At 39.0% G+C, this 23,252-nt stretch overlaps 1 protein-coding gene across 6 annotated transcripts in view; it reads left to right on the top strand.

The window, feature by feature from the left end:
• Positions 1 to 23,252, top strand: part of LOC138740670 (plastin-3-like) — a 114,014-nt gene that overhangs the window by 33,173 nt on the left and 57,589 nt on the right. For 2 of the 6 annotated variants that reach the window (XM_069893656.1, XM_069893657.1), the window contains exon 2: positions 23,058 to 23,123. The exons of the other annotated variants lie outside the window; for them this stretch is intronic. The gene's annotated coding sequence lies outside the window, so the exon portion shown is untranslated. The remainder of the gene's footprint in view (positions 1 to 23,057; positions 23,124 to 23,252) is intronic. 6 annotated transcript variants of the gene reach the window in all.

Below are 23,252 nucleotides of genomic sequence, written 5' to 3' on the forward strand. Positions count from 1 at the left end.
TAATTGCTCAAATTACTGATATCTTGCTCATTTTCAGACGTCAGATGAACCCATTTTCTGTTTACCTCCATTCTGATCTTGGAGAGAACATGTGTCTGTCATACAATTGCCAGTAAATCTCAGAGAAAATAATTTGGGTACAGATGTTCCAAGAAAATCAAGCCTGATAAACATTCAAAACTTCATATTTAAAACTTCAGTACATTGGGCCCAAATAATCACTGCATGTCTGTTTTACTTTTAAAATAATAGTAATTTTCCCAGTGTTTTGTGCCTTGTAATTAAATATCACAAATCTAGTTTGGAGCCAGCGTTAAGTGCTACAAGGTTTCCTTTAGGATTGCTTCTGAGCAGTTTCACCATTAGAATACTCACGTATAAGCCTTAAGATGTATGATATAACTCAGTGCTTCACAAACAGTATCCATGTTGTTCAATTCTTGGTAACTGCACAAATAATGAAGCCCAGGGTCAATTGCATTACTGTTAATTGTTATCTATTGGAGGAATAATTTTCATTAACACAAGTTCATTGCGCTGGCCGATTTCTTTCTGAACAGCATTTTTTAGCAAAAATGTTGGCTACCAGAAGATGAGCATTTTAAATCAGCTTGGACTGAGTTTGCATTAATGAGCCCTCTCCATTCTTGCATTTAAGTTGCATCCTTGTTTCATGTTGAAAGGAATGCATCACAAGCATTGGCGCAAAATCAACAGTCAGCCATTTTGGTCCATGATTATTTCTTCAAGAGTAACAATGTTTTATCTTTTAATAAGAATGGTAGAAACAAGAGAAGGGGGTAAGAGAATCAGCCCTCTTGAAACTTCTTTGGCATTTAGTTAGAGCATAGTTTATCCTAGTTTGAGCCTGAAGTTCACTTTCCTGTTCTCTTCTTGATTCTCTTGTTGTGTGACTCTCAGTTTCCACCTTGTGATAGTACAGATTCTATCACCAATGTGTCTATGTACAGAGGGTAATGTGGGATGACTGTGATTGACTGAGAGTGTAGCCACACCTACTGGCAGGTCTTAAAGGATCGCTTGTAGCGAGACCAGGTCATTCTGGACTGGTCGACCTACTTGTGATATGCTCCAGTCTTTTAGTTAATAAAAGCCTTGGTTTGGATCAACAAGTCTTTGGTTCTTTCGACGCACACTACACACCTTTTCTCTCCAATTAGCTTTACAAATTTCTCACGGGATAACTAACATTGGCGCAAATTTTGATGAATTTGTCTTGAGTTTGAGATTTTCAAGCTTTTCCACAAAAAGAGCTGTAGCCTGTTTGTTTCAGGCTGCCCATTTGCTTCTTGTACCATCATGCCAAGCATGGAAGCCCGTTCCTAAAGCTGCGACACACCTGTGAGTTCAGCCACTTTGCATACAGATTAATAAAGGGGAGTCTTTTCCAAACAGAAGAGTACCATCTCTCGCGTGCACCAAGTCAGTGTGGCAGGAAAGAACATTTATTTCAGAAGAGAATCTGTTAGATTTGAAGGACTTTTAACTTGAAGTACTTTCTGTGCTCTTAGGACTTCATAAATACGTTACTTGTTGGGGGAAATAAAACCTCAAATGATCAGCAGGCAAAAAAACTTCCATAAACTACAATTTGGAAGGTGCAGCTGTTTTTATGAGTCAGGCAATTCTGTTTCAGCGAAGGTTAAAACATAATGAAGGACTTTTGTCACGACAGAATTTCTTGTCCTGGGCCTTTGGTTTTGCTGGCGTGCTTAGTTGTAGAGCTCCTGATTTGCGCAATTGCATCTAACATCTTGCATGCTTGGAGAGTGGTGATTATCACTCACTAATGTTGAATTCTTGGATCCTCGTGACCATCATTGTGTTTGAAATGCCTTAGCTTTATTTTGAACAGATCTCCACTCCAATTTGGGTAGATCTTATTGAAGCAATTAATCCATCTTCTGATATTTGCCCTGGCTCGAACCCTTTATTGATCAGTCCTAACCTTCACTATCCTTGGATCTCTCTCTTCCATGATGACCTGGTTTTAATTGAATTCATTTGTGAGGGAAGGGCATTTGGTTGCAAAAGTCCTGTTTTTCACTATGGACCACTTGGGGATGTTATGTGACTAAATTTCCCTATGGAGGCATTTTGACTAGAATATTAGATCTAAATGTTTGATGCCTTACAATTTCAGGTTAGTTATCTGACTTAATAAATGGTCAAGAAATGAGGGAGCAGGGATATTGTCTTGGTAACCTCTCGCCCACCAGCCAAATTCTTTGCCAATTTTTGAGAAAATGTAACGAATTGAAAGAAGAGAGACAGCATCTATTCAACAAAGTGGAATTGTGCAGGCATTTTTCCAATAGAAATTCAGTGGCAGGGAGAGACCGAGCTTACTGGTGCATCAAATCTGATGAATTTCTACATTTATAAAAATTTGAGGATCAATGTTTTCAATGAAAAGTTTGTCTATCATAATTCAATCAATATTTAGTAGAAGTAGGTTGATTGTCTCGATAGTTTTTGAGGTCAATTCTGATTCAATAAAATATCTGGTGTATGCTTGTCACATGAAGCACTGGGTCTTCGTGATGGTATGTGTAATCATCTCCGTTTTGTAAACCTTCAACATGCTTTACGCCAGAATGGAATCGATTTCAGGATAGAGTTTAGAATAAATGTTCATTATAAATATAGAGTAGAGGAGAGGCCTTGGCTAGAGCAGAAATATTCCACCCTTTTGTCTATCCATCTGATAGCCATTCAAGGACAAGTCACCATCAGTCTGAATATTTTACCAAAATCTACCTGAAACATGAACTGCTGCCTACGGTTGAAGAGATGGAATTGCATGCTGTGTTGATGTCATTTAGAGATTTGACTTCATGGAGATGATGTCAGAAACAAAAGGTTGACCTGTACTGCGCATGGGATGCCTTTGCACAAGATATCTCCATAAGATATAGCCATCAGCCCAAGTTGGCCTATATACTGAAATGTTTGTCCTTTCATTGAGCAGATGAGACCCAAAATTGATAATCAGGGTAATTAAATGGATGCTTAATTGCTAAATTACGATGCAAATCCTCTTTATGACATCACAAGGAATAACACTATAAATTGCATTTGTAGAATGGAGTACAGTCTCTAATTAAAATAACCTGGATCAACTTTTTTTAAAAAAAAGCACATCACTGAGATGCCCAAAAACTGCAGACAAATACTCTTTTTTTCATGATCTTCTACTTTCAGCAGCAGGTTTTTGATAAATCGGAGTAATTGGATTTAATTTGCAGTCATAGTTATGGCTGAAAGAAGTTGGAATTTGTGTACCCTAATTTAAAAATTAAAACTGGTCAGAAAATGAATGAGCAAGTCGTCCCTTCGATTTGACCTCCAAGGGCTGAAAACAATTGGGTACCAGCTGCTGTAGTTATTTCTTTGACCATTCTGCATGGTCCAAATTTTCTGACATGAAGTTCTGTGGGCTCTGAAAGTTTGGAGTTGCCTCAACTTGGTGACAATTCAACGGGATATCATTACTTTGGAGCCAGTTTTGCTCTGCAGTGGTGGCTGAGTTATATTGCAGTATTTGTTATACCTCTTTCATACCCCTTTGATACTCTAGCTTGATAAGAGGTATCTGAAAAAAAAATTGCGACCCATTATTGTCTTTTCACGGAAGGAATAATTGCTAATAAACTTTATTTTACTTTGAGCCTGGTCTCCGATAATGTGCAGAACATCTGTACACATGGCATTGAAAGTAGGACACACTTGATTATTACTGGTATTTTAAATTCTCCTTGTTTCTTTCATTTTGAAGTCAACTTCATATTGACAATATAGCTATGGTGTAAATCCCAACCTGAACTCAAGAGCAGTTCAACAGTTGAACAGTTTCACTTGAGAGGTTTTCCAGGGTAAAAACCTGAATTTGCAGCTTCTAGGATTTAGTTGCATCCAAGAAAGTTTCTCTTTGGATTCTGTCAAGTCAAGCAGGTGATTAAAGTGAAGCTGGGCCCAAACATCACATAGACCAGTAGTTCTCAACCTTTTTCTTTCCACTCACATCCCACTTTAAGTATTCCTATGCCATAGGTGCTCTATGATTAGTAAGGGATTGCTTAAGGTGCTATGTATGTGGAAAGAAAAAAGTTTGGAAACCACTGTTTTAATTGTACCTAATTGACTCGTTATGTGCACAATTTCATAACTCCAAAGGAAATGGCCCAATGACAATTCTTCTCAAACAAAATATGGGCCGAGAGCAGTGATTCTCTACCTTCCCTTCCCACTCACATCCCACCTTAAGCAATCCCTTACTAATCACAGCACTAATGGCACAGGGATTACTTAAGGTGGGATGTGAGTGGAAAGAAAAAGATTGAGAACCACTGCACTTGACCATATTTTCAATGAATAGATGATTATTATGCAGCCAATTTACTCCCCAAAATTTTGTTCTATCACGATCATTGGAAATAAAAGGCTAGGTATTGTGCACAAGGCAGAGATGAATTTCAATAATGAGTGAAATTTGATCTGATTTGCAATCGCATGATACAGGGCTCTTCTGGATTTTAAATTGTTGGGGAGATTGGTGTGAGGCTGAGCCAACATTTGTACCAATTGCGAACAATTAACGTGTATAACCTCTTCCCTTGTGTTGTGGCGGGAAGAATTGGATGAGACGGACTGAGCTGGTTGCACAGTGTGGAGTCTTTGTGGCAGTCAGCAGATTGTGTATCTGCTTGCTGTTGGATTGTGATCATTTGATACTGTAGGTTGGTGCTTATTTTGGATGGCAATCTCTTCCCTCCAGTCAGCAGATTTGGGGAAAAAAATCTGTTGAGATGACGATATTGTCATCGTGGAGAGATTTTACTTTGTATGTGATGCAACTTGTAGGAGAGCTGTGCCCTCCTCCGCTCCAGCACCCCATGTCCAACCCTGACATCTGATGCTGCCTGTGTAGAGTTTGTGCATTTTCTTGTGAACTCCTGAGTTTACCTTCAGTACTCCAGTTTCCTTCCACGTCCCAAAGACGTGCAGGTTGATAGACTAATTGGTCATTGTAAATTGCCTCTGGTGGGAGAGTTGATAGGAATGAGGGATGAATTACATATAGGAAAAGTAGTGGGAGAAAAAAACTGCTGAATGAGGCGTCATTGAGTTGATGGGTTGAATAGCTTCCTTCTCGTGGAGCATGGGAGAGCAATGTTAATTTTTACAATAGCACTCCCAATACTGAAAATAGAAATACAATGTTTTATCCTTGTAAATGCTGCCACCTGGATTGGAGCATCTTGGCTACGAGGTAGGTAGCTGTTGTTTCCTGTGGTACAGAGGACATTGATAAGAGGTGAGTAGCTTAGAATTGTGAGGAGCCAAGTTAATGTCAATTGGAAGAACACATTTCTTTAACAGAGTAGTCAAAACCTGAGAGGGCAATTGATACTGGCAATTGATGGTGCTTTGTGGGGTGGGGGGAGTGAAGTGGAGGAGCAAGAGTTGTGTCTTGGTGCCGGAAAGGGTTGTGGAGGAAGCACTCATTGCTTTCATGTGAGACGTGGATTTGTACATGCAGAGTTGTGAGCTACAGGGCCATGGAGATCTATCTTCTCTTTAATTTGCAAGAGAATTATGGCCAAGTCGATGACCTGCGTTGGAAATTTTGTAGGATGATGTGCCAAAACTGTGAATTTTAGTGAATGGCAATACTCGTGTGCTGCCAGAACAGCAGGTACGTTTGATGTTCTCTCCAGATTTCTCTTCCAACAGGTTTTGTACTTTTAAACCCATGACAACTCTTAACATTCAGCCAAAATCTTCACTTGTATAGCCTTGGGAGCAAAAAGTTACATCCCATTTTATTCTGTAAGATGCAAGTGTAGAATTAGGACATGCAGCCCATCGAGTATGCCCTGCCATTTAAATCCTGGCTGATACATTCATTGTCTCCCAGTTGTGTTGGGGGCAGGAAGCCTCTTTCGTCTGATTAGTCTCCACATTGGCAACTGAGATATGAAGGTACCATGTGACCACATTGGCAGTAATCAATGCATAACATAGTTGCACCTTCATCAATTGAAGGGTCTTTGAGATGAAATATTAATGTTTTTTCTTCTCCATGGATGCCGAGCCCTTTCATTTTCACAGATGTTTGCTTTTCCCTTGTGTAAGGGTTGTGTCGTTCCCCCCCAACCCCCCCGACTGAAACTAGATACAAGGTGTTCGCTTGCAAAAGTGTTCCTGGCCATGCTCTTTCTAGAGGCTGTTTCAGTGTGAGAAGTACTTTATTCACAAACAGGATCGGGGGGGGAGGGGGTGGTTACAGGAGATCATGTGCCATTGGGAATTATTGAGGAAAATTTGCATAAAACAATCTGGGTGCTGTTTATTCAAGTGTGTCTGGAAGTCGGAACAGTGTTTGACAGGGCTGCAATCCACTGGCTGGGTTTGTTTTTTTAAACCGTTCCAGAGGTTGCCTGTGTTGCCAAGTGGAGTTGTGTGAGAATAAATTTGGAATGATGAGTTTAGGGCCCGGTGTAAGTATATGGTGAGACAACCATGCTCATGTCTAAAGTGCAGAGGAAGCAGTTTTTGCACTGAGCTTTATACTGGGTGATGTTGAGAGTTGTTTCTTAGGAAAACGTTTGGAGGTGATAAGGTAGGGGAGGATCAGCTGAAGGCCACTCCAACATAGGTGAGCATTGAGTCACTGTTCCTTTTCAGCCTAGAAGGTGGCATTAAAGGTGATGTGAATGTCAAGGTGGATAGCAGAGACAATGGCTCAGTCGCAATATCTGCCTGTGAAAGTAGATGTTCGTCGTTGATGAGTCAGTGTGGGTTCTGTGTCCAGGAAGGATTTTGTCTGTGTTTTCAAGCCAATATCATCAGTGAAGGTTAATTTCTTTCTTTTTAAAATATTTTTTTAATTGAGTTTAATATATAAATGTTATCTATACACAAATTCATCTAATAATAGCAACCAGGTCATGTCATATACATATCACACATTAAACATACAATGTAAATCAAAAACCTATCTATAATTGTTTATTTGACTTGTTTTTTTAAGACATCAAATTCTACAAATATAGTATTTAACATTTTATCCTTTCTCAAAAGAATCCCAGAAAAATTCTGGATAGAAAATGGGTAAGACAAAATTAACAATCCTTTTATATAAACAAAGCGTAGATTCTATCTTAATGATACGATCATGATTAAAAATATTTAAATCCATGTTTAATTAATCTTGAAAAACAAGATAAAAAGAAAAAAAATCATGTGACTAATCTAATCCCTCCCTCTAACCAAGGTTAACTTGTAGAATTGTAAAGATATGGATCGAGTAGAGACCTTCAGACACACCAGACAGAGTCTCTGGAGCATCCAGACTTTTTAAATCTTCTAATTATGATAATAATGGACCCCTGCATCTTGTCAAATTTCTACAGTGATGTGCTGATCAGGAAACTTGTTTAAAAATTGGTGGTGCAATGTCAGTATCCAAAACTTCCTGGTCTGCTTAAACTTCAAGGTTCAATTTATTGTCATGTAATTAAAAACAGTTCAGTATTACTCACTATTAGCTTTTGTCTGCTTTATGGCAGTCAGATTCACCATTTTCAGAAATTGCCTGAAGTGCCTCTTATAGTTAGAGAAAGAGAAGCAAAAAAGAGACCCCTTAGCTTTACCAAATGTCCGAGGATTCACATCCAGCAGTTCTGTAGCCACATAGAGTCCAGTCTAAACCATCAGCAGCCCGAGCTCCAGATCTAAACCTCCGACCTGATTAGGACCCTTCAGCATCCTCGGCACCCTCTTGCATCCCAGTTCCGATACCTGGTGCCCCTTCAGCCAGTCCTGAGCCAGTCTCAAGCAGTCCACAGCCTGGTTTTATCCCTTGGCCACAGTCGCCAGAAGCCCACAGCTTGTGGACCTTGACCCTGTGTCTCACACCCCATGCTCTTGTAATTTCAACAGTCAAAATGATCTTCATCCAACTGAACCAGAACTATAATATATATGTGTGTGTATATATATATATATATATATGTATGTATATGAATAAGAAAATTATTTTAGAGATTTAGAGGCCCTTCCTGCCCACAAGCCCACGCTGTCCAAACACACTCACATGACTAATTCATATTACAAAAGTACTCTTTGAAAAGCAACTTACTTCAGGATCTCAACATATTTTTAAGGAACATTTTTTAAAATTATGTATGGGATCTTGGAAGACTACCTCTCAAGCAGTAAACCAGGAACAGATATCAATGTGGATTCAGCTGGCCATGTTGTAGTCATAGACACTTTGAACTGGAATATTAAACCACACGATTGTTACTCATTAGGATTTAGCAAGTACTCTTGCAGATCATACAAAGTTTCTCACATTAGTAAAGCATGTCCACAACTGACTTGGCAGCCTATGTTCTTGGAACATCAGCCGTGTCAATATTCCAAGCGACTTGAATTAATTCCAGAGCAACATCATTCTCCTTGGTAAAACATGAAAGCCTTCAGACACCATGGTTGAAGTAAAAACACAATGCTGGAGAAACTCAGCAGTTCAAACCGTGTTCCTTATAAACCAAAGATAAAAATACATAACCGATGTTTCGGGCTCAAACCCTTTTTCAAGGTATGGAAAATGTCAACAGTCGTCCAAATATAAAGGCCCCTGTCATGATAATGAATATGTATGAGATGTACCGGAAGTCACGTGGTATGAGAGAGAGATAAGAGCACAAGCAGGAGAACAAAGGATACTGGAAAATAAAGACACTGAGAAGTTTACCTGATAAAACTTGCGGTCGATGTTTTATTAACTTCACATTTCGGGCCACAAATGTGACAGCCCACCCCCCCCCCCAACTTTACCTTTTTATTTAGATGCCTGGCGACATTTTTCATACCTTGTTGAGGAGCTCAAGGCCTTCAACTGTTTATCTTCACTGACATCCCCAGTGCTCCTACTCTCCATTTTAAGTGGTCAAGGGCCAGGGATTCTCTTGTGTCACTGGGAAGATTGCATCACTTTGACCAGGTTGAACGAGGATCCTTGAATCTTTTCCTTCAACCACCTTACTCTCATCTTCCTGCAAAAACCTGTTAATTGTATGTATTTGCTTTTGGAATTTGGGGCTGGGGCAAGTGAAAGATGCAAGATGCCCATTGGAATTAACATTGTAATTGGGGGAAACTGCTGAGAGATCTTTCACTTGCACTTCCAGTACATATAGGATTTTTTAAGACACAGGTTTGGTGGCACCTTTTCAAATGCCAATAAAATGAAAGAATTAAACGTTGTTTAGAATATGGTCTAGATATTTAAACACATTTTATCCCTGTTACAATGAACAGATGCATGTGCAATGACAAGTTGTTCAGCATCTGCACATGGACAACATGTTTTCAAAAGGTTTGCTTCCTGAAAAAAAATTGGGGAGTTTGATAGACAAATTCAAGCTGAACACAAAGACAATTTCAGATTTGCTGTATCACATTGGAAGTTGAAGAAAAATTAATTTTGTTGAATTTAGGATGCTGAATCGTATAATGATGCTGACACGTCACGATAGTTCAACTGACCTAAAAATGTTTTGCAACTGATCATGCCAAAGTCGGCCGGCAGTGATGGATTCCATTTGCTCTGATACTGCTTTTCCATGGTCACATTGTCCTTCACCGTGTTTGTCACTGACTCCACCAAGATTATCAGGGAAGACGTCCAAGAGCGAATGCAAAAATGAATTTTTAATGACGTTGCACTTCATGTTTTTATCTGCTTGAAGTAGATATAAATATGACAAGAAATCACAAAAATAAATTATCTTTTTAAAAAAGGTTATGTGATAGAAAATTTTTAAGGTGATTTTCATGATGAGCACCCCAAAATCCATAAAATATACCCAAAAGTGTTCAGGAAGCAAAATCTTGTAACAGATAAGGATACGAATACACAATATCTTTACAGATCATGTGCTTCCTGGCCATGTTTAGATTATAAGGATGCTGGCTAATGCACAACATGAAGTACTGTACTCATTATCAAATTGATCACTGTAATTAGTGACATCAACATTTGATGCAAATTCATTCAAGACTCTGTGCAACTTTCTGTATTTGTGCAATTAAACTGATCGAAGCAATAGCTATTCACTTAAACTAAGGTGACACGGTTGGCATAGTGATTAGCCCAGCGACTCAAGTTTGAATTCACTGCTGCTGGCTGCAAGGAGTTTGCATCTTCTCCCTGTGACCATACGAGCTGCCTGTAGATGCTCTGGTTTCGTCCCATGTTCCAAGGATGTCCAGGGTTAGTAGATTCATTTTACACAATGAATATAATTGAAATTTCCTTTTCTGTGTTTAAAGTACTGTTGCAAAGTGCCTGAACAAGTGGACGAATTAAACATTGTCCTTTAAGTCTCTCTTGCACACACGTGCGCACGGATGCGCACAATAGCCACCTTAAGATAAATGAAAAAAAAATTATTATTTTGGAATGATTTATTCAGTTACAGGATACTGTTCATCAATCTGATGGCCTGCATGGCAGTCCTGAGTTTGAAGATCATAATTACTCCTGCTCAATAGATGAAAGAGATGTAGGAAACTGTTTGAACACATTATTATAATGATAATCAATCTCCTTCAAGGCCATCGATTACCAATCAGCCACTTGAACCGAGAATTTTCAGTTGCATTTTTTAACATGGAAAATATTACCAGGTAATCTGATCCCTGGTGGATGAAGAAAATAGATAGGAAAGTGATGAGTGACCAGTCACTGGAAATTTCTTTTTTTTAAATTTTTCACACTGTGAACCATATCGATCAAAATACATACAAACATTTCCCTCTTAAATATACACAGTGGCATTTTCTCCCCTTTTTTCTCCACTCCCTTCCCTCCCCCCTTCTCACCCCCCTCCAAACCCATTAAACATTCAACACATACAATACAATAAAACTATTAAACAATGTCATCACACAATGAAAATAAACAAGAAAATTGTGTCATCTACTTTTACACACTAGATCAAGTCATTTTGTCTTCTTATCATTTTAGGGGGTGGAGGTCCGAGGCAAGCCCTCTCTGTTATGTTTCATGTACGGCTCCCAAAATTGTTCAAATAATGTGACTTTATTTTTTAAATTATATGTTATTTTTTTCAATGGAATACATTTATTCATTTCCATGTACCATTGCTGTACTCTCAGGCTCTCTTCTGATTTCCAAGTTGACATGATGCACTTTTTTGCTACAGCTAAGGCTATCATAATAAATCTTTTTTGTGCTTCATCCAGTTTGAGGCCTCATTCTTTACTTGTATTACTTAGGAGAAAGATCTCTGGATTTTTTGGTATGTTGCTTTTTGTGATTTTATTTAATACCTGATTTAGATCTTCCCAAAACTTTTCCACGTTCTCACATGCCCAAATTGCATGTTCCCATTTCCTTCTTACAGCGAAAACATCTATCTGATAATGTTTGATCCCATTTTTTTTTTTAACTTTTGGGGTGTGAAATATATCCTGTGTAACCAATTATACTGTATCATACGTAACCTTGTGTTTATTATATTCTTCATAGTTCCTGAGCATAACTTTTTCCATGTTTCATTTTTTATCTTTGTTTAAATCTTTTTCCCACTTTTGTTTGGGTTTATAGCTTATTTCATCATTTTCCTTCTCTTGTAGCTTGATGTACATGTTCTTTATAAATCTTTTTATTATCATTGTGTCTGTAATCACATATTCAAAGCTTCTTCCTTCTGGTAATAGTCTGTTTCCCAATTTATCCTTTAAGTAGGCTTTCAGTTGATGTATGCAAACTTTGTACCATGAGTTATTCCATATTTGTACTTCATTTGTTCAAATGATAATAAATTATTTCCTAAAAAACAATTTTCTATTCTTTTAATTCCTTTTCTCTCCCATGCTCTAAAGGAAAAGTTATCTATTGTAAAAGGGATTAGCTGATTTTGCGTTAATAATAATTTTGGTAGTTGGTAATTTGTTTTTTTTCCTTTCTAAGTGAATCTTTTTCCATGTATTGAATAAATTGTGCAATACTAGTGAACTTTTATATCGTATCAGCTTTTCATCCCACTTATATGTTCTGGTATCTTCTCCCCTATTTTATCTAACTCTATCTGAGTCCAACCTGGTTTTTCCCGTGTCTGATAAAAATCTTGACTGTGCTGCTCTATAATAATTTTTAAAGTTTGGTAACTGCAAACCACCTTGGTTGTGCCTCTCTGTTAATTTACCTATCCTCGGTTTCCCACCTTTCCATAAGAATTTCCTTATTATTCTCTTGAGTTCGTTAAAGAATTTCTCTGTTAAGGGAGTTGGTAACGATTGAAATAAGTATTGTATCTTTGGGAAGACATTCATTTTAATGCAATTTACCCTCCCTATCAACGTTAGTGGTAATTCTTTCCAATATTTAAGTCTTCCTGTAATTTCTTCATTAATGGCTGACAATTCAATTTGTACAGGTGGCTTAAATTATTATCTAATCTAATACCTAAGTATCGGATTGCTTGTGTTTGCCATTTAAATGGTGATTTTTTAAAATTCTGTATAATCGGCATTACTCATTAGCATTGCTTCACTTTTATTTGTGTTGATCTTGTACCCCGATATTTCTCCATATTCCTTCAATTTCTTATGTAGTTCTTTTATTGATATTTCTGGTTCTGTTAAGTATACTATGATGTCATCTGCAAATAAACTGATTTTATACTCCTTCTCCTTTATTTTTATCCCTTTTATTTTATTTTCTGTTCTTATCAGTTCTGCCAATGGTTCTATTGCTAAAACGAACAGTGAGCGAGATAGTGGACATCCCTGCCTAGTTGAGCTACTTAATTTAAATTGGTTCGATACATATCCAATTACTGTTACCTTCGCCAGTGCTTCATTATATAATGATTTAATCCAATTAATATATTTTTCTGGTAGTTTGAATCTCTGTAATACTTTGAATAAATAATTCCATTCTACTCTGTCAAAGGCTTTTTCTGCGTCTAAAGCAACAGCCACTGCTGGCATCTTATTTCCTTGAACTGCATGAATTAAATTAATAAATTTACAGACATTATCCGCTGTTCGCCTTTTCTTAATAAACCCAGTTTGATCTTCTTTTATTATTTTTGGTACACAGTCGGCCAATCTGTTTGCTAATAATTTTGCTATGATCTTATAATCTGAATTAAGTAGAGATATTGGTCTATATGATGCTGGTGTTAGTGGATCCTTCCCCGTCTTTGGTATTACTGTAATTATTGCTGTCTTACATGAAGCTGCAAGTTTTGTGTTTCTTCTATCTGGTTCATTACTTCCAGGAGAGGAGGAATTAATAACTCTTTAAATGTTTTATAGAATTCTATTGGGAATCCATCCTCTCCTGACATTTTATTGTTCGGCAGCTTTTTTAATATATCCTGTACTTCCTTTATTTCAAATGGTTTTATCAGTTTGTTTTGCTTCTCTTCTTGCAATTTTGGCAGTTCAATTTTAGCTAAAATCTCTTCTATTTTATCATCTTTCCCCTCATTCTCAGTTCGGTATAATTGTTCATAAAATTCCTTAAAGTTCTCATTAATCCCCATTGGATTATATGTAATTTGTTTGTCCTTTTTCCTTGATGCCAAAACAGTTCTTTTAGCTTGTTCTATTTTAAGTTGCCAGGCTAATATTTTGTGTGTTTTTTCTCCTAGCTCATAATACTTTTGCTTTATTTTCATTATGTTCTTCTCCACCTTATACGTTTGTAATGTTTCGTATTTAATTTTTTTGTCCGCCAATTCTTTTGTTTTTGTTATATCTTCCCATGTTGCTAGTTCTTTTTCTATACTTACTATCTCCCTTTCCAACTGTTCTATTTCCTGATTGTAATCCTTTTTCATCTTGCATAACTTATTATCTGCCCTCTAATGAAGGCTTTCATTGCATCCCATAATATAAATTTGTCTTTCACTGATTCTGTAGTTATTTCAAAGTGCATTTTAATTTGGCGTTCAATATATTCTCTAAATTCCTGTCTTTTAAGTAGCTTGGAGTTTAACCTCCATCTATATTTTCTTGGTGGGATGTCCTCCAGTTCTATTGCTAATAACAGGGGTGAGTGATCAGATAGCAATCTAGCTTTATATTCAGTTTTTCTAACTCTCCCTTGAATATGGGCCGACAACAAAAACATATCAATCCTTGAGTATGTTTTATGCCTACTCGAATAATATGAGTATTCCTTCTCCCTTGGGTGCTGCCTCCTCCATATATCCATGTTTCATTTCCTGCATTTATTTAACCATAAATTTGGCCACTTAATTCTTTTTGCTAGTCTTTTGACCAGTTTTATCCAATATTGGATCCAAATTGAGGTTAAAGTCCTCTCTTATCGATATATTCCCCTGCATATCTACAATCTTCAAAAAAAATCTTGCTTAAACTTTTGGTCCTCTTCATTAGGTGCATATATATTGATCAAATTCCAGAATTCTGAATATACCTGACACTTTATCATTACATACCTCCCTGCTAGATCTGATTTCCTTTTCTATTTTGATTGGTACATTTTTATTAATTAATATATCTACCCCTCTGGCTTTTGAATTATATGATGCTGCCGCTACATGACATACCCAGTCTCTCCTTAATTTATTATGTTCCACTTCAGTTAGATGCATTTCCTGCACAAATGCTATGTCTATTTTTTCAGGAAATTTAATAGCCTTTTTCATTTAATTTGGTTATGTATTCTATTAATATTTATAGTCATATAGTTCAACATGGCCATCTCGTATTCTGTTTACACTTCATTTCCGTTTCCTCACCACCGCCTTCCCCCTTTTCCCCATTTTCATCTCTCAATTTTCAAGTTTTGAACTCAATGTATGACAACACTTTTAAAACATAAAATACTTCAACAACTCCCACGTCTAAAATTCCCTTAACCCCAAATGTCCCCCCCCCTCCCTGAGTTGCCCCTTATCCCTTGCCGGGCAATCACAACTCCCCTCTCCATTTGGATTGCGAACCCGCTCGCAAGTGTCAACTGATTTCACAGCGACAGTTATTCTCTCCCACCCAAATCCCTCCAGAAAAGACTTTTATCTTCACATATAACAAAGCTCACCCTCTTTCCCCCCCCCTTTATTTCCTTTCTTCCCTTTTCTTTCCCTTCTTTAGTTCTTACTTATACATTATTTTTACATATTTTATCGACGTTCTTCATTCTTGTTACATCTCTTTATCTCTCCTTCTGTCCTGCAGGCATTCTGCAAATTCTTGTCCTTCCTCCAGATCCAAGAACAGTCTGTTTTGCTCCCCCGGGATAAATATTTTAAACACAGCTGGATATCTTAACATAGGATCGATTTTGCTGTATTAAACTCCCTCTTATTTAAGAGTTCAAAACTTATGTCCGGGTAAAAAAAATATTTTTTGACCCTTGTATTCCAATGGTTTTTTGTCTTCTCTAATTTTATTCCTTGCCTGCTCCAGTATATTTTCTTTTGTCATGTATCTCTGAAATTTTACTAAAACAGATCTTGGTTTTTGTTGTGTCTGTGGTTTCAAGGCTAGTGTTCGTGTGCCCTTTCTATTTCCATTCCCTCCTGTATTTCTGGCATTCCCAGAACCTTTGTGATCCATTCTTTTATAAATTCTTTCATATTTTTGCCTTCTTCATCCTCCTTTAAGCCCACTGTCTTTATGTTGTTTCGCCTACTATAGTTTTCCACTATATCCATTTTCTGAACTAACAACTCTTGTGACTCTTTAACTTTTTTGTTACTTTCTTCCACTTTTCTTCTTAAGACATTCACTTTCATTTCTTCAGCCGTTTCTCGTTCTTCCACATTTTCTAATCTTTTCCCTATTTCTGTTATGACCAGCTCTATTCTACTCATTTTTTCTTCTGTACTTTTCATTTTTCTTTTTCATTAAATTCTCTTTTTCCAGCTGAGAGCCCTGGTGTCAGGCATCCCTCAGCTGGTCAAGCTGTGTTTGCTTGCTCCTCAGCTGGCCCCTCCTTCCGTTGGTATTCTCTTTTTCCTTAGTGAGCGCACTGCACATGCGCGACTCCTCGCCCATACGCAGTTGCGCACTTTTGTTTAGCTCAGAGAGCCATTTTTGCAGTCGGGAGGTCGCGACTCTGTGGGGTCATCACCAACCTTGGGGCTCCCTGTTTCTTCATGCAGGTAAAGCCTTCTCCTTTCTCTTCCTGCGTCTTTTCTTTTTTTTCCCATTGTTTTTACTTTCTCCTTCTTGGGTGCCATTTTTTTTCTTTTCTCTACAACTTTATCTTTTATTTGTTATGTTTTGTGTTTCTTGAACTTTGTATTTTCTTCATTTTATTTCTTCTTTTCTGGAGAGGGCTGGCATTCTCTTACCGGCCACTACTCCATCTTGTGACTCCAGTCAATGGAAATTTGCAAGTAATATTTTCTGTAAGGCTTCATTGTATGATCACTCCCAGACATAATGAGGGTTAACGGGTTATGGCTCAATTGAGTTCAGGAACCATTTTGCAGTAAAATGTAAATCATTGATCTTCTCAAACCTTTTCTATGTAAATGAGCTCCAGCCACTGAATATTGTGGCTGACTGTACATGTACCATAGATGAATCAGCACTTCCCCAGACCACGGTGCAGACACAGCACATATTCACACATTTACATAGAGATAACATTCACAATAAATATATGTAAATATTTTGGGAAGAGTTACTCAGTTACAGGATGCAATTCATTAATGCCACAGCCTGCGGAAAGAAGCTATTTCCTAGTCAAGATTTTAATTCTGTACCTCCTTCCTAATGGTATCGGGTCAAAGATACTGTGTGATGGTCGGTGGGGGTCCGCTATAATTATTTGAATCCTTTGTAAGTAGAACTCCTGGTAAATATCGTCAGTAGAAGAAAGGGAGACACCAGTAATCATCTTGGTCGGTTTGATGATCTCTGTATTGACGTCCAGTCTGATGCTTTGCAGCTACCACACCACACAGTGATGCAGGCAGACAGGACACTCCTAGTCATGCTCCTGTAAAATATCGTCAAGCTGGAGAGTGGAGGGGGGGGGGGGCAGTCACCTTGCCCTCCTCAGGAAGTGTAAGCATTTGCCTGAGGAGGATTTTTTTTAATATGCTGGAAAATCATTGCAATGGAATTCCCTGTCTAGCAATTGGTATGCTGAGCATGTGCTGTGATTAGTGCTAACACCTGCTCAAATCCACCATTCAAGAACATCAGAAGAAGTGTTCTGGGTTTTGTGCATATATAATTTTTCAAAAATATGTATTGCATTTTGTGTGAAATATTACATGCAGAGACCGCAGCTGCTGAATCTCTGCCATGATGACCACTCTGATATGCTTCTGAGCGTACAACCTCCCAATGTAATCACAGTGCAGTAGCAGTTGACACTGCCATTGAGATGATGGGAGTCATGTGATCTTTGTAATTCAGCCCAGTTAATGCAGAACTGGCCTAAAGCTGTTGTGAGATCAAAGGACCTGGGATTTCAGAATGCAGATCAGAAATGATGTGAAGAAAGAATGCCATCAGTGAGGAACCATGAAGGAAAAACAAGACCACGGACCTTAATGACTACCACCCAGTGGGACTATCCATCGTTATGAAGTGCTTCAAGGGACTAGTCACGGTTCACCAACTCAATCCTTCCAGAAAACCTGCATCTGCTACAATTCTCCTATTACTGCAACAGGTCTGCAGCAGACACCATCTCCCTAGCCTCAACCCTGGAGCATCTGGGCAGCAAAGACCAATAAACACCTGTTTATTGGCTATGCCTTAGCCTTCAACACCATGCCCCCATACTCCTCTCCACACTCCGAGAACTGGGTCTTGGTAGCCCCTCTTCAACTGGATCCTCAACTACTTTATATAATTTTTTTATTTAATACTTTACTGCAAACCACATTAATAACAATATGTTATTCAGCATTAAAATATACAGAGTGGCATTTTCCTGATTTTTTTTTTCCTCGACCTGGTGACTGCAGTCATTCAACACATATCCCAAAGTAATTCTTAACACTGGTGTCCTGCAAACCTGCATATTCAGTCCCCTACTATCCTCCTCATGGTTTTGAAGCTAAATGTTGCTCCATGTATATTTTGCAGTTGATGCCACTGTTGTTGGATGGATCTTAAACCATGAGATGGAGCCCAGGAAGGAGATAGCCTGATGGGATGCCGACAGGGCAACAACCTCTTCCTCAATGTCAGCAAAACTAATTGTTGATTTCAGGAAGAGGACTGAAGCACATATCCTGGACTTTATCAATGGTGCTGATGTGATCTTTAAGTCATCATTCTGTCCTGGTACAACAATGCTACCATCTCTGTGACCAACAAAGCACCAATGCCTCTACTTCTCCAGAAACCTGGTGAAGTTCAGCAAGTCCCCAGTGGCCCTTTTAATGGATGCAGGTTGGAAAATATCCCCTCTGTGAGCATCGCAACTTGATACAGGAACTGCTCTGCACAAGGCTCCAGAGAGTTGTGACCTCAGCTCACAACTTGCCTCCCCTCCACTGACTTCATCTATACAGTACCTTCTGCTGCCTTGGGGTAGCTGTCAACATGAAGGACACATCCCATCCTGGTCACCCTAAGGACCCCCCCCCCCCCCACCCAAGGCTACCAGCCCCTATCTTCACAACCTTTTGCAGGAGCACAATTAAATCTCCTGACTGGCTGCAATATGGTAACTGCAAAGCATTAGGCATTTGTCAGAACTCTCAGAGATCACTGGGCTCTCCCTTTCCTCTATTCACAACATTTACCAGGAGCATTGTTTAAGGCCTCAAAGAATTAAAGAGGCCTCCTCTATCCTGGACACATTTACCTGGACCCACTACCATCAAGAAGGAGGTATAAGAGCATCAAAATCAAGACTGCCAGGCTGGGAAATAGTTTATTCCCATAGTCTGTAGGACTGATGAATTGTATCTGTAACCAAGTAAATCCTCTAAAATATTGATATGCATTTATTTTAAATTGTTTCCTTATGTAGATGTGTGATTATTATGTGCTGTGTATTATATATGTGCACTTTGGTGCAGAAAAACGTTAAGACTTGTTTATGTATACTCAGATGATAATGAACTTGATTTCACCCTGCAGATGAAAATCATCTGACAAGAATTGCTACTGTGTGGTCCACCTGGACAAAACATGATTTTGCATGTGTGCTTTGAGAGAAGATGTTCCCCATGCTGTGCTGACATAGTTATGTCATTAAATAGACAGTCTGCTTTATCAATAGCAAAGTTAATAATCTGACCTTTATTTTTCACACTGAATATTAAATTCAACCTCTTTTGCTTATGATTTTTGGATATTGGTAAGCATTTTATAGATTATATTAAAATTATGCTGTTTTACAAGGTTTCTAGCCTTTGCCTCATTCAATTCCTGTTAATATAAAACTGGCATGGCCTTGCTGACAAGTTTTCAGGATGTTTTTCTCAAGTAAGTTCAAAGGCTTCTACCTTGGATAAATGATTACAAATGCTTCGAGGATAATTTGTTCACTTCGGGTCACTGGCCAAGATGTGCATTGCAATAAAGCCATTTCAGTAGTTGTATCCTGGAGAATTCTGGAGTCGGGACATGTACTGTGAGGAGAGCCATGCAGAATTCAGCTAGATTTCATTAAACGTCAGAGATACGGAGGCCCGTTAAATTAAAAAATTCCAACAATTATTGCATTTTCAGTCAGTACTGAGTCTGCAAACGATGTTTGAAGCAATTAAGTTAACACATTTAATGACTTACTGTGCCTTGTTTGACTTTAGTGATTGCAATTCTATCAAATTGACCATTACATGTTGTTAAGTTTGTGGTTTCTTTGAACCTGGCATTAATAAACTCGCAAGCTCTGGTTCAATCAAAATAACTTGAGTGGTTCGTCATTACCAATTTGGAAATGTTCTTAAATGAATTCTGTTATGAACTTCTTCATAGCTTTTGTGGTAGGGTCATTAGAGTTGGCCACTCACGTACAAATTTCCTAAATTATGTTATATACATTAAATCTTTTAGTTTCCTCATTGATCTTTTAATTGACGCCTTTTTTAAATGACTGAGTGTGTTGTGGAGGATAGAAGCTTGCAAATTATTTGACATGGGATGGAGGGTGGGAATTTTAGGTTTGTGAATGGAGGGGCTCATTCAAGCTGCATTCATCAAGTAAAATGGGGAGGGCGGAGGTGTCACGGGGTGATTCCCTGGCTTTAGGATACTCAGTCTCTGGCCTGTTCTTGTATCCACAGTATGTAGGTGACAGAGCAGACATTGAGAAACTGTTAGGGCAATAAGTCAGGGAGCATCCATGGGGAGAAATCATCACTCAATGTTTCGGGTCAGGACTTGAGATGCTTTGATAGTGGGGAATTTGGCAGTGGTAATGCCAGTAAATGTCACAGGTTGGTGGTTTGGGGCTTCTTGGAGAAGCCAGTGTTTATCCTGGACATAGGCAGTTGTGCCAAATTGGCTGCTTCTAATGGATTTTGATCAACAGATTTATTTCTTAAACTTGAGTGCCAGTTAGGCCAAATTCATTGTGTCATATATTGCGCTACCAACACGTAACTGTGCTAACTTCAAATTAAAATTTGTGGATGTTTAAAGTCAGGAAAGATAATTTTAATCAAAGTTGTGACCGCTGTAAAGTTTTCAAACATTGGATGGATGAATGGTTGTGGCAGGGTTCAGCTTTTCCTTGACCTGCAGCCTGCTACCTTCTCTGATCCCAAAGAGAATATGAAGAGGACACCGTGCCTACTTATCCCCTGCAAAGGGGAAGTTTTCTAAAAAAACACTTAGAAAGAATAAGAGAATAATGAGAATTAAAAAATCATTCAAACAAAAACTATGTTGGGCACATTTTAGATGAGTGAAGGCAAGTTTCTTTGAGGTGCTTGATTCCATTATTTCTGCTTCACTATTGAGCGGTTACAGGTAAACGGCACTTTACTGTGAGATGCCCTTCAATCTTTTCAAGCAACACATTCCTGACGAATCAAAAGGACAGCGTTAGCAATGCATTACATAAAGAAGGTTCATTCTCTAATGGCTGTCTATCATTTCACCATCTCACTGATATTTCTTTTGTTCCACCCATTGCCCTCCACTGTACAGCACGGAAGATGGCCATTTGTCCCTATATATCCCTGCCAATCTTTTTTCCCCACCTTCATTACTCCTTAGTTATGTTGACTATTTTTTCTCTTTCTCAGTTCTGATGTCCATGTTGCAATCTCCATAACGGCTCCGAATAGCAAATCTGTTTCCAAAACTTGATGTCAGGCTTGCTCAATGCCACTGAGGCCCTCAATGTCAGGGATGTTGGCCAGGGAGAAAAAATGTAAAAAGGTTCCATTATTGTCACGTAATACTATATTTAGAATCTAACCTACATGAGTTTCTTTAACTTTTGTCTACCGTAAGGCAGACAGAAAGTCGTCACTTTTGTCCAGTGCCCCTCACAGAAACCTACAGCACCAAGGCGGTCTCCCTTCCAAATAAGATCCCGACATTGGCTTTTTTGTCTGTCTGGTGAAAGATGCACATTCCAGGTTTCAGGAGGACGTGCTAAGGGATTCCCTGAGGCTTAGCAAAGCCAACGTGAGAACGCTGTGGGGAAGGGCCACAATCTAGAGACCTTCCATTTCAGGGAGGAGCTGAGACCAATGGAAAGCCCTTCGAGAAGTAAGAACAAGGCACCACATTGGTGGTAATGGTGTTAATATAAATGAATGTTAGACGCTGTTTACATCCGGTACCGCACGGATGGCAGTCTCTTCAATCTGAGGCGCCTGCAAGCTCACACCAAGACACAAGAGAAACTTGTCCGTGAACTACTCTTTGCAGACGATGCCGCTTTAGTTGCCCATTCAGAGCCAGCTCTTCAGCGCTTGACGTCCTGCTTTGCGGAAACTGCCAAAATGTTTGGCCTGGAAGTCAGCCTGAAGAAAACTGAGGTCCTCCATCAGCCAGCTCCCCACCATGACTACCAGCCCCCCCACATCTCCATCGGGCACACAAAACTCAAAACGGTCAACCAGTTTACCTATCTCGGCTGCACCATTTCATCAGATGCAAGGATCGACAATGAGATAGACAACAGGCTCGCCAAAGCAAATAGCGCCTTTGGAAGACTACACAAAAGAGTCTGGAAAAACAACCAACTGAAAAACCTCACAAAGATAAGCGTATACAGAGCCGTTGTCATACCCACACTCCTGTTCGGCTCCGAATCATGGGTCCTCTACCGGCATCACCTACGGCTCCTAGAACGCTTCCACCAGCGTTGTCTCCGCTCCATCCTCAACATCCATTGGAGCGCTTTCATCCCTAACGTCGAAGTACTCGAGATGGCAGAGGTCGACAGCATCGAGTCCACGCTGCTGAAGATCCAGCTGCGCTGGGTGGGTCACGTCTCCAGAATGGAGGACCATCGCTTTCCCAAGATTGTGTTATATGGCGAGCTCTCCACTGGCCACCGTGACAGAGGTGCACCAAAGAAAAGGTACAAGGACTGCCTAAAGAAATCTCTTGGTGCCTGCCCCATTGACCACCGCCAGTGGGCTGATCTCGCCTCAAACCGTGCATCTTGGCGTCTCACAGTTTGGCGGGCAGCAACCTCCTTTGAAGAAGACCGCAGAGCCCACCTTACTGACAAAAGGCAAAGGAGGAAAAACCCAACACCCAACCCCAACCAACCAATTTTCCCCTGCAGCCGCTGCAACCGTGTCTGCCTGTCCCGCATTGGTCTTGTCAGCCACAAACGAGCCTGCAGCAGACGTGGACTTTTACCCCCTCCATAAATCTTCGTCCGCGAAGCCAAGCCAAAGAAAATAAATGAATGTAAGAATGATGAAACTGTATGAATACAGAACAAGAGGCCTTAAATGGTTTTATTTTTGTCAATAAAGTCTGTTTATGGTTTAGAAAATTATATTGATGTAAAATGCTTTGAATGTCATGAGTAATGCAAATTTGTTTTTTGCTCTCAGTAAATTCCATTGATCAGTAGACTTCGACCTCAGAATTACTCAAAAAACAATTGAAAACTACAGTAGGTAAGCCTTTAGAACTCAAGGTTTTACCTGTAGCGTTCACCACGTCCCCATCCAACCTGCCTTAATTAGTTATGGTTTAAGATTGTTACGTAAACTGCAATTAATTAATTAAAAGATGTAGGTTTTATT

This window comes from Narcine bancroftii, chromosome 8, assembly GCF_036971445.1.
Source record: "Narcine bancroftii isolate sNarBan1 chromosome 8, sNarBan1.hap1, whole genome shotgun sequence".
NCBI classification, from domain to species: Eukaryota; Metazoa; Chordata; class Chondrichthyes; order Torpediniformes; family Narcinidae; genus Narcine; species Narcine bancroftii.